The 17,505-nt window shown below is 42.0% G+C and overlaps 1 protein-coding gene across 1 annotated transcript in view; it reads left to right on the forward strand.

Moving 5' to 3' along the window:
• The first annotated feature begins 302 nt into the window (after positions 1-302).
• tiam1a (TIAM Rac1 associated GEF 1a) overlaps positions 303-17,505 on the forward strand; it is a 54,874-nt gene continuing 37,671 nt past the window's right edge. The window contains exons 1-2 of the mRNA XM_069146329.1: positions 303-578; positions 15,174-15,279. The gene's annotated coding sequence lies outside the window, so the exon portion shown is untranslated. The remainder of the gene's footprint in view (positions 579-15,173; positions 15,280-17,505) is intronic.

Genomic DNA, 17,505 nt, shown 5'->3' on the forward strand with positions numbered 1-17,505 from the left:
TTGTGCATGCCTGTGCTTGCCCACTGTATCTGTGTGTCTTTGTGTTTGTGTAGAACTTGAGGCCACAGAGCCAGCAATTAAAAAGAGGACTGGGACATCTAAAGGCTTAGAGGCACAGACCCAGCACACATGCTGGCAGTCAATTGGCAAGCCAGGGGAGGTGAAATTGGAGCGAGAAAGAGAGCGAGAGGGAGCGGCGATGAGAGGAGGAGGAGGAGGAGGAGGGCTGGCTGAGTGTATGTGGGAGAGAGAAGGGGAAACCAGAGAAAAGAGGACGGGCTTAGACTCAGGCAGCGCACACACACCCTCTACTCAGCCTTCAGTCTGGTCTAAGCATGCAAGAGGCAGCATGTGTGAGTATGTGCTGTAGTGTGTGTGTGTGTGTGTGTGTGTGTGTGTGTGTGTGTGTGTGTGTGTGTGTGTAGAGTGGAACCCTGCTCTGTAGTCCGGGTAAAGTCTCACTGATGCAAGGATTCCCCTCTTTGCTCTCGGAGAGGAGGACACGTGCGGAGTGTGTTTTACCCACCACAGGGAATTAACTGTTCCACACACGGGATACACTGGGAGCCTAAGTGAAGGTAAAGAGATGTGTTTCTTGTTTGGAGGATGTTTTGGATGCTTTGTGAGTGTCAGAGACAGATTAGATTATTTTTTCACCATTTGAATGTTAATGTTTGTGTGTGAGAGACACAGAGGCAAAGTTCCAGTGAGGAGTCCACAAGTCTGCATCTGACCTCCTCAGGAGCACAAGACTTTTGTCATACATGCTGTGTGTGTGTGTGTGTGTGTGTGTGTGTGTGTGTGTGTGTGTGTGTGTGTGTGTGTGTGTGTGTGTATGTGTGTGTATGTATCAATGCCCCAATGTGTTGTAAGATCGCAAGCCTTCTAACACAACGTATGACTTTTCCCGTTTGCTGTTATACTATACTACTGTTTGGTGTTTTGCTGTTGTTTCTCTTGCTGGCTCACTCTTTATGACTCTTTCACTCCCTCTCTCACAAACAGACACACACACACACACACACACACACACACACACACACACACACACACACACACACACACACACACACTATGTATGACAAAAATCTTGTGCTCCTGAAAAGAGCCTCGCAAACGTTTAGTTCAAATAACCATCCTGAATGGGCCATTGTGTATGTGTGTGTGTGTGTGTGTGTGTGTGTGTGTGTGTGTGTGTGTGTGTGTTAATGAAAAGAGTTTATCAATCATTAATGCTCTCAGCTGGGACACTGCCTTATTTCCTACCCGAGGTAAATTGATGATAACAAAATACCTTAACGGCCGTCTGGACTATCAGCACCTGACATTTCCACGCCGCTGAACAAACTGCACAGCTCAAAGGGCAAACATGCATGCTGTAGCAGCTCGCATATTTGATTGTGTGCTTTTACATAAGACACAGAGAAATGAAATTACTTGCGATAAAGTGAGATTACGCTCACTCTTGGATAAAAAAAACAAGTGGCACTTAGAGTAATTGTGGCCTGTCTGAAGCTCATTAGAGAGCCTCTGCGCTCTGGAGTCAGTCCTCAAAATCTCTGGTTATGTCATCAAAGGATCATAATGCAAAATGAAGAAAAATAACTGACGGATCTGAATCTGATAAAGACATTAGCCCACTTTGTGTGTTTATGTGTGTGTGTCTGTGCTGTGTGTTTTGTGGAAATATTAACAGAGGAGAGGAGAAACAAACTAAAGAGCAGCTAAAGAAGGGCCTGATGGACAAAGAGGGAGACTCAGGAGCTACTTTCAGTCTTGAGGGAACAGCAGTTTAAAGGCAGAAGCCAACAAGACAGATGCAGAGAGTTGGAACAAAAGGACAAGTTTTTTTATGCAGTTTTATCTCCAACTGTAGATATATTTACCATCTGTCACGGAAGTGTGTGTGTGTGTGTGTGTGTGTGTGTGTGTGTGTGTGTGTGTGTGTGTGTGTGTGTGTATATGTGTGTGTGTGTATATGTGTGTGTGTGTGTGTGTGTGTATATGTGTGTATGTGTGTGTGTGGTCTGAATGCCTGAAGACTATCTTCAGGCATCCAGACAGCCAAATAATTATGGGGGGTCAAAGGGCACGAACTCTCCGCTGTCCATTCCCCTCCTTCACCTTCTTGCTTCTTCACCAAAGAAAGAAGAAATAAACATTCCTCCTTGGTTTCAGTTTGGTGCATTAAAAATAACTTGAACAGGTACAGTGCATTTTTTTTTGGAGTATCTTAAACACTACGTCACTCAGAAATTCCGTACAGATTAACTGAGGAATACTTTTTGTCTCCTTTGCATTATCTTTTCTTGCTACAATTCACTGCTTCAATTGCTGCCATGAGGAAGTTCAATATTGGCAGGGTGTTTTGAGGAAGTGATCCGTGAAAGGATTTACAGTGGCAGGTGAAAACTGGTGCGAGTGTGTGCACGTGCATGTGTGTGACAAATTGACAAAGACTTTGCAAAAGCTGGGAGCAGTGAAAGAGGAGGGGAAAGCCATTATCTCATATATTGTTACACTCTGCTTATCCAGGTTTTTGTGTACGTGTGTCCATTTACTACGTGTGCAAGTGTGTGTTGAGGACAAATACGTCTCTGTGTGTGCATCCGCACAACCATGTGCTCTGTGTACAGTAAGCTAATATAGTGTGTGAGCGTTAAGGGGAGGGGAGATGGGGGGATGGGACTTTGTTAAGTGAGTCCTGTGGGTGAAGTATATGTGTGGTTCTATTGTGTGTGTGTGTGTGTGTGTGTGTGTGTGTGTGTGTGTGTGTGTGTGTGTGTACAAACTGACCCAGATTGATACACTGCTCTCATGCTAAGTCAGCTCACCTATAGGGCAGCGACATGTTTTCTCTTACACACTTTCAGCATCCTTACCCAAACACTTAGGAGTCTTTTGAGAGGACGTTGAATTCACTTACATTTAAGCCCTTAACCTTAACCACAAGAAGAGTAATTCCAACAGTTATTCTGACATGAATAAAAAACAAACAAACAAGTCTTTACTTTAAAGTTGGAAGGGTTTCCTTAGTTTTCAGATGATAGATGGGTTCCAATAATAGATATTTGTCCTCCCCACTGTCATTACAGGAATGCAGTAAACCCACACACACATACACAGTCACCAAGTGATAGTAGATATTCTGCAACCTTGATATAATCAGTACTATAAATACCAATCACCAAGTCATACTTATCCTTTGATCTGTAATGCTCATAATGCACTTCATGCATTAAATATGACATTATGCATATATAAAATAATGATAATCATCACCACCAACATGGATGGAACTCAGGCTTCCTGCAGATACTCTCGCATCGTTGTCCACTATGATGAATACGACTCTTCTGACCTTGTAGCAGAGCAGACAAACAAAATATTACACAAAACATACTGTAAGATACAGTTTGATGAGCATGTGGCAGGCACGATAAGGGGATGATGCAATTTACATGAAAGGGTTGATAGCTCTCTCTCTCTCTCTCTCTCTCTCTCTCTCTCTCGCTCTCATCTTTGTGTGTCTGCCTCTCCTATTTTATAAATGTAGCTTTTCTACATGCTTCATCCCTCGTTCCTCAGTGGTCCGCCTATTTCTGCTGTTAAGCAAATATGGGGCTTATTCGGCCCCCCCATGCCCATCTCCCCACATGCAATCAAGCTGTTTAAATGTTTGTGTTTGACTTCGTGCCTGTGGCTCCTCTGTGTGTCTGTCTTCTGACTGTGTATGTGCGTTCCTGTCTCTCACTCTCCTAATTCTCCGCCCACCGCTGTCACTCGTAGCCCAGTCGAAGACAAATACTGTTAAAGTCTGTTTTGGGAAAAGCCAAGGCAAAATTGACAGCTGAGAATGGAAGGAAACTGAAATGTGTTTTCTTTTCTCTGGTTTCAGTGTGTCTAATTAAGATTCTGTCATGGTTGCATGCAGTAGCAGAGGGAATCCCTTTGCAGTGTATATTATATATTTAAGGCAGTAGTTCCCAGGCAGGTGGTCAGGATGTATGCACGTGTCTCTGTGTGCTTTTGAAGCTATTGAACATTGTGTAAGACATGAGAGGCTGAATGAGTCAGTGTGAACATTATGTCAGACTGACGTCTTTCCTTGTGTTCCTTGTGTTTGCGAATGTCACTGGTCTGGTTGAGCAGGACTAAGAGAGTTGTTAGCCGAGGTATGCAGAACATTAGGTGAAGAACACCATACCCCACTCCTCAACATCAACCCCCTGATGAGAAGAAAAACAAGATGCAAGAGGAGCAGGAGGGGCAGAAGGGATGCCTCTAATTTGTGAGGGGGTTCAGACAGGGGGAGGGGTGTCTCAGAGCTGACATGAGCTGGCATCTGCCCTCATTCATTTCCTCCCCTTTGTCTGTGCCTGCTGATGAATTGGGAGTATCTTCCTTCCTTCCTTCCTTCCTTCCTCCCTCCTTTCCTTCCTTTCTCTTGCTCCCTCCCTCCTTCTCTCTTGCTCTCTTTCTATCTTTGTCTCCCTCTTTCCGTCTCTTGCCCCGACATATCTCCTTCCTGCCTCTCTTGGCGTGACGACAGCATTACCATCGCTGTCATGTCTGCCCATTATCTCTGATCAGTGTTGCGTTCCAGCCCACACATCACAGCGCTTGGTGCCAGCTGATGATGGAGAAATGTGTCTGTATGTGTGTGTGTGTGTGTGTGTGTGTGTGTGTGTGTGTGTGTGTGTGTGTGTGAGAGAATGCATCTTATTTTCTATGCAGAAGGTTACAGCTCCATATTTTTTCTGGGGTGCCCTCAATTCAAAAGAAGGAAGACAGAAAGAAGAAACAAAGCAGAGAAAGATGAATATTTATAGGTTTTTTTTTATCCTGAGTAATCAACACATACAGGATATTTGCCGTGCAAACAAAATGACAATGTCATTCTAAAGAAGTACAATGTGAAAAGATGAGTTAGTAAGTGTGGTTTGATGGACGAAAGCAAACAAGCTTAGAGACAAGACGTGTTACTTGAACAGGAAACTGAGAGAGTGTGTGTGAAGTGCTGAGTAGGGATTTAAGGGAGGAATTACTGCAGGAGTGCAAAGAGTATCTTCAAAGATTGTGTTTATGCTTTATTTGCACTGGGAAGATTTGGCCTTCATGGGATCTCTCTCTCTTTTTTTTTATCCCTGCTTGGAAATCTTTGCGCTCCCTACTTTCTGTGTGTGTCTGAATGTGTTTTTCAGTCTAATTTTACATCCACATGACTGCATATTTAAAGCAAAGTAAAGAGGGTACTTAGCCATTGCCTCTCCTCTTCTTTCCTCCTTTACCCCCATCTTCCCCTTCAACCCAGTTACATAAAGAGCTGCCAACCTGACTAGTGACTCGGTGCTCATCATGCAGTCACACTTCATGTTCCTGCTTGTTGACCTGGAAGTGATGCTGTGGGATATTACAAGGCGGTCGAAAAAGCCTGTGTGTGCATTTATAAGTGTGAGCAAATATGTATGTGAATATGTGAATATGTGAAAGTGACAAAAGCGAGCATGAAAGCTTAAGGGCAGAGCTGCACTCGATTTATTTTTTATTTTTTATTTTTTTGGGTCTTTAGATTGAGTTTCTTTCAGGATAAAAACATTCTCTGGTGAGTGCATTACAAGGTTTCTATCAGACTGTGTGGTTTTATTTTTTATTGTCCTGTGGTGCGTTAGCTCTTAGGCACGTGAACATGTGTGTATATGTGTGTGTGTGGTCAGGTTGTCTTTGTCGTCTCCCCTCAGGCCTGCACTCAGATGTCAGTGAGTCGTGTGGAGCGTATACAGGTCACTAATGCACTGAGAGGGGAGGCTCTATTCAGTGTAGCCACTCAGAGCCCAAACAATAACCCCCCAGCTCGAGTCAGCACAAGAGATCAACTCTAAGGAAATGGACCCATTGACCTACATCCAACACCATCCACCGAAAAGACGCCACATCACTGACATGTTGATATCCTTGTCGCAGGTGTTTGTCACCATAAATCTCATAATCATTGGTAAAAATAGTACTATAAAGACCCTTATTCCTCATAGCCAGCAATGGTTTACCAATCTTGATAACGATTATAGATAGTTTACCTGCATGAACATAATTCTAATGACACAAAATTAAAGTTTTAGAAAGACACTGTTTTAAAAGATGGAAAATTCTGATTTTCTTTCTGAAATACATAATGTTCATCATGCTAATTTGACACAACATTATGGGATATAACTTGTTTTCATATGTTTTTTCTATTCTTTAGCTTCGCAACCTTTGTTATATTGCCCTTTTTCTTATTTGCGTCTAAGTAAAAGTCGTTGTAATGTTAAAATGTGTCTATGAATACAATCAGCACAGACATAAGGGCTTGGTTTCCTGAGAACAATTAAACCTAAAAAATATGTACGAAGAAATTCTCATGCTGAAGCTGTAGACAAAACAGACAATACAATAGAAAATGGACAGATACAAATAATCATTAGTTTCAGTTCAAATTTCTCTTGTGTTGTATTTTAGTCTAGACCTTATCTTAATCTTTGTGTCTCTGAGTGGGAAGCTGACCTATTGTGTGCTAAGATCACTGCAGTGGTTTGCGTTGAAGGCAACATTCAGGGTGTAGTTCCTCTTTCATTCTCTGAATTTGTCACACCATACTGCACATGTAAATTATGTTTATGCTTGTGTGTGAGATGCACAAAAAAGGAGAATGATTTTCTCTTGTGAAACAGGAGATCTTATGTGAGAAAGACACTTGAAAACATCCTGCAAATGTTCTTTGACTTCTAATGCCAATTTCATATATACTGTAGTTCTTTCAACTTCGGGTAACATCTGTTATTTTTCTCCATAGTCTTTAAGTTTTATTTTTTTTTTTTAAGTCAGTAAATACAAATATGTTTTTTCATTTTATATGGTATTTTTCTTCCGTTTCAGCGGTATGCTATGGTCTTTTGTACCCCAGAACTATACTGTATTATTTTGGTGTCCACCTGAGAGCAAGAGACACAGCACAGTGAGCTGCTGGTGTTTGTCCATCACATTCTTGCTGAGCATTTCTTAACCCCGTCTTTCACTGCAGTGCTTTGTCTCCCGTCTCCCACTTTGTTTGCAAGCACCTCTGTTGACTCAGGTGCAGGGATGCAGTAAGATAACTTCCCCTTCCACATCCTGCTGGTCCCCTCCCCCACCTCCCTCCAGACATACTCTGTGCTGCCCATTCCTCTGCTGTGAACATCTTTCATAACATTACCTGCATCACCTCTTGTCAGGTTCATGCTTTGTTTTGCCTCTGTGTTTCTATACCATCTCTTCTCTTCATCTTTCTTCCTCTCCCATGGCACCCTCTCTACTTCCCTTCTCCTCACCTGTCCTGTTGTTATGCCACAGCATCTCTCTTGCTCCCTGGTAAAACCTTTTCTAAACAACTCAATCAAACTAATAGATTACTTTGGTTAATCACAGTAAATTTGCATTATGTGAAAATAGTCCTTTTTTTCTTCAAAAATATAGCAGGAACCACAAAAATAGATTAGTGAAGACAATTTCAGCTCTTTTTTTTTTTTTTTTTTAAATTTAGCAATATTTTAGCTTCATTATAAAAACAATAGCAAGCAACCATTTCTGCCTTAAACTGGCCTTTATCTTTCTCACAGACTGAAACCTCTTCAGTGACTCCCCAGATAGTCTTCCAGACATATCGTTACTGACAACAAACCTGGCCTGTTCACATCTGCCCTACTTTCAACTGACACAACATCTATCTCTATCAGCCCCTCAGGACCTATCAGCACCACTCCACCTCTTTACCTCTCATGTCTCCTTCCACCTCAGCACACATCATTCATCTGCCTACCTGTGGCCCAACACTCGATTCCACCAGCTTCCACATCGCATTAACAGCCTCTCATCCCCCTTTTCAACACCATCATCTTTTTTTTTCTCCAGCCTCTCTTGCCGCTCTCATCCCATCCCCCTGTCTCAACCTCCCACCTCAATCATTCTACCTTTGCCTAAAACCCCCTCTTATCCCTCTCTCTCGCCCACTCAGCCACCCTGTTATTTCACTGTCCTTTAAGCCGGCGCAGAGCGGAATAGAAGTATTACCCGACAATTGAGCTCCCTTCAAACCTGTCTGAGTTGGTCTGCAGGTGTTTATACTGTATGTATGGATGTCTGACTTTGTGGCGATGCCATGGTTCAACTGACATGGCTTTCTGAAGATAGAATCTGATGCTAAAATTATGTTTCAATTTGACTATTATTGGCAAGATAAATAAAACCAATTTTCAGACATACCCTTTGTTTTCGCACAAAGATTAAATAGGTTTTATTGTCATGAAACAGCCTTATTCAGTTAATGTGGTAAACTATCTGATGATTTCAAGCTTAACCGCTCTTTACAGACCGGCCCAGCCACACTTCATCACTTTATTGCCATGTCAACTGAGATGAGAGGAATTTGTCAAAAAACAGGACAACTTGCTCACATCACAGTGTAATCATAGAAAATAATCTAATAAAACAAACAGCACAGGAGTCCAGTGTGTGCATAAGTGACGAAAGGAAACGCAACCAATTAACTTATTTTAATGTTGAACTAATTAAAACAATAATAATCATTTAGTTTGTAGTTTTGTGCTGATTAAATCACAGGAGTATTGACAGTGATAGTAAAAAATAATATTGTCTTTCGATAACTTCTGTTTAATAAAAGCTCAATATTGGCTACAGATCTGGAAACGCATGTGTTAGAGTTTCTTCTTCCATGTACGCACACCACTCCTCTTCTTCTTCTTCTTCTTCTTCTTCTTCTTCTTCTTCTTCTTCTTCTTCTTTAATGTATTTCTTATTATTATTTATACTCTCCCAGCTACTCCTCCCCCAGGCTACGTCTCGCCCCACAGGGTTTCTGCACTTACTGGCTGAATATGAAGCACAGACAACATCTCATCCCACTTCTCCTGGATAGTTAAACAACACTCCTTTAAGTGCCTCTCACATACTTGGAACAGAAAATTACCACATGAATATTCAGCTGATTGTTCTTGATGACTGCGAGCCGATTGTCTGCGCAATCACTGTTTCATCAGGAAGAATGAGCGGATGTTGATTGGGGTGTGGCAAAAAGGGGAGATGATTATTCAAATTTAACAAACAGCAATTTTTTTCAAATGCTATTCAACCTGCTGCACTGTAGGATTGTACTCTATCAATAAGAGGATTTCAAGAGGCATATTAACCTACAACAGAAGTCCAGGAAGGATTTAATTAAGGCTGACATGCCTTGATCTTGACCTTAGGAGAATGGAGTGCACTAATCATCTAGTGTAAAAGCCTCCCATTAAAATGCACATCTTTAAAAATCATAATGGGAGGTTTAGATTATGGGGTTCCCTGTCTTTCAATTCATACAGGGACTAGTTTAGGTTGCACTCTAGCAGCAGCAGCAGCATGAAAAAGCTATACACACAGTCATTGACTCTCATGGGCCTCTCACTCAATAGAGGACTTGTGGTAGGAGATTTTTTTTCTTTAAAATATGGTAATCCCTGACTGCTCCATGCTGCAGAGACAGTCAGCTGAAATCTGAGTTAAGGAGCGTGCAGCGTAAGCTCCTGGAAAGATGGAGGAGCGTGTTTAATGAGGTTAGTGACACTTGAGGAGCCAAGTGGAGGGAATTGGCTGGCAGTGAATACCACTGCCCTTTTTTCTTTTTCTTGACTTGGTCTTCGGCTGCCACACTGACCCAAAATCTAAAATCTTGTGTCATTTTACAGACTATATGATGCACCATAAGGCCATCTCTTTCCATCTGTTTTTAGTCTGTTTTCTTAAATTTGTATGTAGTTTCTCTTACTTTCTTCACTCTCTGTCACATGCTTCATTTGTCCAGGGACTGTCCGTGAATTTGCTTTGCTCCATCTATAACACAATCCTAAACTCTTTCTCCACTTCTCTGTTAGGAGATGACATATAGAGGGGATCCATCGTAGATGGATAACAATCATCTCATTTCCTCCCACTCCACTTTGTTCTGTCATTTTTATGCTTTGCCTCCGTGGTCTCGAAACGAAATCGTTCTTCAGGAAGGAATTACAATTTGTCTCTCACCAGTTAAAATAAATTAATGTTTGATTTAAAGAGCAGCCGCGACTCGTGCTTGCAGGCACAATGTTTGTGTATGTGCATGTGTGTGTTTAAGCTCAGAGTGGGGGGAGGTGGCGCGTGCCTTGTCAGATCCCGAAAGGATGAATAAGAAGCTAATCTCCCTCTTCCAGGGAATTCTGCTGGTGATGTCTCAGACGGCCCTGTCTCTGAGGGACTGTGGGAGTGCAGCGGAGTGTGCGCTCCCATCTCTACAATGGGATGTTTCCAAGCATATCTGACTCTTCACTCGGCATTAGATAGATAGTTCCTCCTCAGATGTGAACAATGCACACACACCTAGGTGTGCCTGTGCAGACACGCACTCAGGAATAAGCCCCCGATCCTTATTTTGTTGGACCAGGAGCCTTCCTGCATCGAGGCCTTATTCCCATGTTATTCACGGTGTGTTTGTTATCTTTAAAAGCAGATTTGCTCAGCGTAAACAACAACAAGGAATCCCCAGTGTACATGCAAGCATGGTCGCAGGTGTGTTTGTGTGTATATTTGTAGGTATGCGCAGGTGTGTATGCAAAACAGGGAAGTGTGGAGACGCTCTGATAAAGCCTTTTGCTAGACTCCCATGAAGTCTATTTTGACTTGTTTGGGAATTAACTTTTGCCCTTCCACAAAGTTGTTTACGCCACAGAGACGGTGTAAACCTCAGTGACTTCACTCCCTGCATAGTGGGAGGGGGCACAGTAACAATTTGAGAAATGTGAAAAGTGCGGGAAAAGGCCTAAGGGAAGGGTGAGTCCAGCGACTGCGTCATGTATTTTTTTGAAGCTTGCTGGGGGGTGGTCGTGGCTTAAGGGTGTGGAGAAAGGTCAGAGAGCCGAGTCAAGCTGGGAGCTTCTCTGGTTACACCAGTGTCTATACTGGTCACCACTGTTGCAGTCTTCAGTACTGGTTGGAATTTTTTTCAACCATTTTTTTTGCCAAGTCAGTAGTTACAAAGACAAAAACACCACTGGGTGATAAGGATGAAACACGGCCTTAAATACTACTCTTGAAATGTCTCTTGAAATGTGAAGTTCTAGCAATATTGGCTACTAGTAACATCATTAATTGCATTAGTATTTAGTCTTTGGATTAGGCAAATCTAAAGGGTTCTATCCAGGCTTTTAAAGTCCTAAAAAATGTTTTAGCACTGACAGAAACTGTCTTGTCTTTTGGACATGCTAATTTGTTAAAATGAACCCAAGATCTACACCCACGATGGAAGGATGAAAACATTTTCTACGGAGCCTACCCAGACCCATATATTCACGCATTGAATTTGGGTCTGGATACAACATGCTAGGTCTTTGCTGCTGATGTGTAACAGTGACTACTGGATGGAAATGCAGGTATTATTGTGCTACAAATCATTTCAATACTTCAAGACTAAAACACTTCATTCCACAATGAAACACACGGTGCACCAAATGAAACCTCATGACTCAAAGTCTTTAAAAAGACAAGTGATAACTTGCTTTCTTTGTGGATCCTGTTCAAATAATTTAAATAATTTAATGTACAGCAAGAGATAAAGACAGCAGTTCTGAAATTAAATTAAACAAATTCTGGTAGTCATTTTCACTACAATGCTCTTGTGCAAAGTTACAGCCCATTTAAGTTCTACATTGGTAGTGTACTGTAAAAAAAAAAAATACTGCACCAGTCCTTGGGGGAATGATTTCGTTTAATAAAAATGCTTAGTTATTTCAGAATCTAAAACAAGTGTCTGACTTTAACAGCCCCTACAGAATGTGGTCTAGACTATGACAGTGATGAGACATGTTTTGTTTGGCTTCATTCACAGCACAGAAGTGCACATCCATGTCGTATGTGTGGTTTGAGTGTGCAGAGCTGAGTTGTGTGTCATGTTGGGTGGAGTTGTGAGACAGGTGCAGAGATAAAAAGACTGGCAAGGGGAAGTAGGGTGTGCCTGCTCCATGGCTGTTCTGACAGGCCTTTGGTATTTTTCCAAAGAGCGTGAGAGCATGCGTGTGCGCGGAAAACTGGCTCATATTTCTCCTGGGATCGTGCAGGTGTGTGACTGGAAGCATGTCTGCCTTTATGCCATTGTACTCCAGTGTGTGCCGGAGAAAAGTACCAGCTTGCATATGTGTATGGGTGTCATTTGTTCATGTGTTAGGTGATAGACGTGAGGGCCTATAGGTGTTGAGCATCTTTTCTAATTCGGCCGTTGCGATGTGGCAATATGGGTTTGACAGCTCCAGTTCAGTTGTTAAATGGCTCATCCAGTCCCAGTGCAACGGTCAGCGTCGTCTTTGTCTCGCTCTGATTTTGGGATTTAGACTCAGCCAGAGGTGCTTTCCCCTCTTTGCTCAAAAAAGAGCACATCTGCTCTTTGAACATGTTGGTTGTGACGAATTTAGCAAATATAAATCAAATATAGGGTTTAAAATGAAGTTTAGGGTCTTAATATTTTGTTAAAGTTGCATTTAACCAGTATGGAATTTTGTTTTCTTCAACATTGTTCTTTGTCCCTTCTCTCTCAGTGTGTGTGTGTGTGTGTGTGTGTGTGTGTGTGTGTGTGTGTGTGTGTGTGTGTGTGTGTGTGTGTGTGTGTGTAGGTGTGTATGTGTGTGTGTGTTCTCTCTGTGAGTGGGCATGTCTGCATGGTAATGATGCTTCGGCTGCTGTTGCACAGGCCATTGTGTTAATACACTCTCTCAACGTGTTAATATACTCCGCAAATGAGAGGCTGCGAGAAAGAGAGAGAATAATTATGTTTCCCCTTTTGTCTCGGCTCCCTCAATTAAGCCTGAAGAGAGGCAGACACAGCACATGTCTACTTATCCACTTAAAGCTCAGCAACAATAGGACCTCCCAATTTCTCTCTCTTTATCTCCCCCTGTCTCTCGTTCACATTCTGTATTTTCTTCCTCCCCGTTTTCTCTCACTTTTCCCTATCAAACTTCTATTCATAGCACAGTACCCCGATATATTTTTTTTGTCTCCTTTTCCCTTCTCTGTCTTTACCAACCTCAGCGCCCTCACTCCTCATGTGTTTTGCCTCCAGCCTTGCCTCACCTCTCTGCTCTACACGGGAGACTAAACATTTTGGACGGTACACAGCCAGAGGAAAGGCAGTGGTTTGATTTCCCCTGTGTTGTGTCAGACAGGATTGGTTTGTTTGTTTGGCCTGTGTGTTTTTCACCTCCCCTTCACTAGACTGAGACACAGAGTGCGCTATATGGCTGGGCAACAGTAATGCACAGTCAATGAAAGGGTCATCAACAGTAAAACACCTGCATTTGTTGTTTTTTTTACAAACCAAATGCTGTATATTTGTGTGTGATTGTGTGTGTGGACAGCTGTCTTTTAAGAGTGGGTTATTTCTCTCTACTCATACATATTCACAAACTAAATCATTTAGATGATGAGGTCCTGTGTTTTTGTCAAAAACGTACTCCGATTTTAAATTGAAAAAGGAAAGCAGGACGAGCTCCAAAATAAATATTCAGCAGTGTGTGTGCATCATGTGTTTCTGCTTGTTTTGGGGTGGGGGCTGGAGATCGGGGTGGAGATCACATGGGTCGGCCTCATCAGGACAGAAAGGATGGAGGAGACATGTGAAATAAAGGGTTAGAGGAGGAGGAGGAGAAGTTTCGGGGTCGAGTTAGGCTTATATAACAGCTTTGCACAGCTGGGGCGAAAAGGTGCTGCATTTTAAATACATGAACACACATGCTGGCATGGTGCAGTGGCAGAGTTGACTAGTGGAACAAAACACTGTTCTTTTTTTCCATGAAAGGCCCTTTCTACTTCTCCTTTTCTGAACTATCATTTTTGTCTTTTCACAGAACTATAATACAGTTGATTTATGGTGTTTCTGCCCGGGGAATAAACAAATCAACAGCGTTATCTGGTTAGCAACAATAATCCGATAACATACATAATAAAAATAGCAGCTGCAGTCAAAGTTTGGTGAAAGTAAGATTTTACTCATTCCAGCACTGTAGAAGCTTCTTTTGCATTTGAATAAAAAAAAAAAAAAGAAAAAAAAAAAAAGAAATGTCTGTGTAAAATGACTCACCAGATGTGAAGGCTCTAAACAGAGCCTGTGCTGATGGCCATCTGCTTTTTAACTGATAAAGGCTGTCTTATTCTTGTTTTTTTACAGAAGAATAAGAACAATTCTCTTCCATCATTTTCCTGCTTATTGGCTTCTCACACCAGTCAAATCTGACAATTGCTGTGTTTGGAGCATTGAGGGCAGCAGGTAGTCGAACATCTGCTTCTGAATCCTGACGAACTGATCAAGATCATCGATAATATCTGCTTTGTTTTGAGTGAAAACAGCACTGGTTGAGAACTGAAAATATCTGCACACAAGCAGGCATTCTGGCTCTTGCATACCTTCATGCACAATACCTAGCACATTATGGAAATCTTGGTCTACCCTAAGCGGCTCAGGGCTGGTATTAGAGAAAATTAGGTCGTGTTGGCAAGGATCATTTAATTGAGTCTTAAGCAGAAAATCATACTCCATAGCTTCTTTTATCTTCTGTCATTTTACCAACAGTGTGTGAGTGTTTGTGTGCGCGTGCGCTCACTTCTCTTTGTCTACAGGGAGATGAGGGGTGTTTTCCCAAAATGGTTTGTGCACATGCCCATACATGGCTGTGTGGTGTCAGGTGGGCAAGGAGTTTCAGGGTAGAATTCAAAGAAACTGTGGTTGTTTGTGAGCCCCCCCCCCCCCCCCCCCCCCACACACACACACCCTCAGGCTCAGACAATACCTCTGTGCTTTGTTTCAGATGAGCGCTGTGCATGTGTGTGTATTTGATGCTGTGTTTATTGCCTTTCATTGTGTACATCTCATTCTCTAAACTCCCTTTCTAGGGCGCTTCATAGCTTTACTCCCAACTTTACTCCACCTGCTTTATGTAGCACACCTGGCAGGTCCTGCTGCAGTATAGCTCCTTCCTCTTCTCGTCTTTGCTTGTCTCCTCTGTGCGCGTTTGACACATCCGGTCACTTTGAAGTTGTAAGAGTGCCACTAAAACACTTCTCTCTGTTGTTGTTTCTCACAGGGCAAACTGACACCAGCCTATGAGGTTGTTTGAAGGATCATGCGGTCGGTGAAAGATGACGCAGCACTGATGTGAGGAAACCGGTGATGCGGCTGCTTAACCATAGGTAACCACAGCTCTTACACCGTGGTGTCCCGGCACTGCCCCAATCATCACAAGTTGGTCGATTTTTCATGGAAACAAAGCTTGTGTTTTTAAGGCTCGATAGTCCACATATGAAGACAAATTATTTGTCAGTGTCTCTGAAGTTTGAGCCCACACTGAGAACCTGATGGTGTGGGTTTGATGCTGTGTGACTCACAGAGGACGAACCGATCTGACAGCAGTTGACTCAGCAGTTTCATGTGCTTGTGTAACACGGAGCATGAAATGAAGCAGGCCGCTGCGATAACTTCATGATCAACAGAATGCAGCCAAATCTGATTTCTTTGATCGTTTGAAGCCTCTTGGGAATCTGTCTGATGCATAATTTTAACACCACTAAGGGAGAAAAGTGCTGCAGTAAGAAATGCCCAACAAGCCGACAGTCATTCATCACTGTCAAAAGTGCACTGTGCAGAAGACTTTAATCAGGCAACATTTAGAGATTTGTAATGCGATTTGCAAGACTTAAATTAGAAACAAAGGAAAATTAGGACTTTAGGCATTTAAAAATGAAAAAGTGTTTGTAGTCGCTAAAAAAGTAAAGGGAAAATTTTGATGCATTTTGAGTAGTTTAATGAGACAAACCAGGAAACATGGGACACTGTGTGAGCTGTCTTTATGCTCTAAATAAGTTATTAGCATACTTTCTTTTGTCCTTGTCCTACCCCATTTGAGTGTGCTGCACAGAGCAAATTAACAAACAACAAAGTCCATTAAAAGTAGCCAAAAACTAGCATAGGAATGTCCACCGATTTGGACACCTGATCTCATTTGCCTGACAGTTTAAGTACCCAAGGCGTTCACTGAGTTTTAACCCACCAACGTTAGTTAATGAGCCATTAAATGATACTCACTCTTGTATCACAGTAATGGACGTTTCCAGTTATAACTGCTTGTGATATAGGAAACATTTAGCACAGTTAATCGTTTGTCAGATCACAATATAAATCCTAGAGCAGAATCTTTTCTAAGATCTTCAACCTTTCAACCTTTTTGCAGGATCCAGCTTTGTTTAGATTGCAGGCGAGTGCCTTATATGTTTCTGACAATGTCATTAAAGGACAAGCCCCTCAGTAATGAATGAAGGCCTGGATATACTCACTGGTAGACGCATGCACTTGTAGACACCACAGATGCGTAGTAGTTCTGTTTACAGTACCTTCTGAAGTCTGAATCCACACATGAGCGATAGATTTGTGTCTGCAGGGAGATGTATTCCCAAACTTGGCCTTCCCTCTCGGTTTCCCTTTACAAATTGTTGGACATTTGATCCTTATTCTAGTTCTTTGAAGATTCATTGTAGAGATGTGATGGATCCCTTCACACATCCTCTCTTCAAATTCAGCATCCATTTTTCACTGCAATTGCCGTTGATGTCTTTAGCGTAGTTGCTGCGCTGGCAAGTGTGCACTGTCACAACAAATTGGAGGAGTCTCCACACAGAACCTACGTGTTAGTGTTGATATTTAGGTCATGAGGACCCTCGCAGACATGGAAAGTATAGTACTGGCTTTAATCAATAAAGATTATAAAGACAGATTTGGCAGCTTTGGCCACAGACACTTAACTTTAACAAGTATTAAGGCTTGATATCTCCCCCACCTGAAAGGACAATGCAATGTGTTTTCTATTCGTATTTCTTTAAAAAGTCTACACTCAGTACTTTTAGTCACACTCAAAGTGTGTTCTTGTGTTGATTTGCCTGCGCTCCCCAAAGCCACCAGCCCACATACAAAGTAAATTGAATCAGTGAATAAAAGATCATTTACAAACAGCTGGCAGATACATGTTGTCTGAAATCTATGCTGCTCCCTGTACATTTGATACTATTCACTCAATTATAAAGCAAAAGATGGATGTGGAACACCAACTGTTAGAAGTTGGATGTGGGGCTCTCCACCTTGTGGTTTGAGGCTCATTGTTTGTTTGCTATTTTGTTTTCACTAGATATGACAACATTTAATGAACTATTGCAGCCATGCTCTCTCTTATCAATGGTACTGATTGTGCTTTCATGCTACTTTATGAGTGTTTCATAGGTGTGTTTTTATGTTGTTTGTAAGCCTCTAACCAAAGAAATTCTGTCTTTGTGTGTTTTGAATCTTGAAAATGGTGTCATTGACTTAGTGAGAGGTTGATAATCTTAATGAATGCAAGTACAGGCATAAATCTTGTTCAGATTGCTGCC

The sequence above is a fragment of the Embiotoca jacksoni genome, unplaced genomic scaffold (genome assembly GCF_022577435.1).
Source record: "Embiotoca jacksoni isolate LCO1_2020_lvr unplaced genomic scaffold, fEmbJac1.0.p SCAF_13, whole genome shotgun sequence".
Classification (NCBI taxonomy): domain Eukaryota; kingdom Metazoa; phylum Chordata; class Actinopteri; family Embiotocidae; genus Embiotoca; species Embiotoca jacksoni.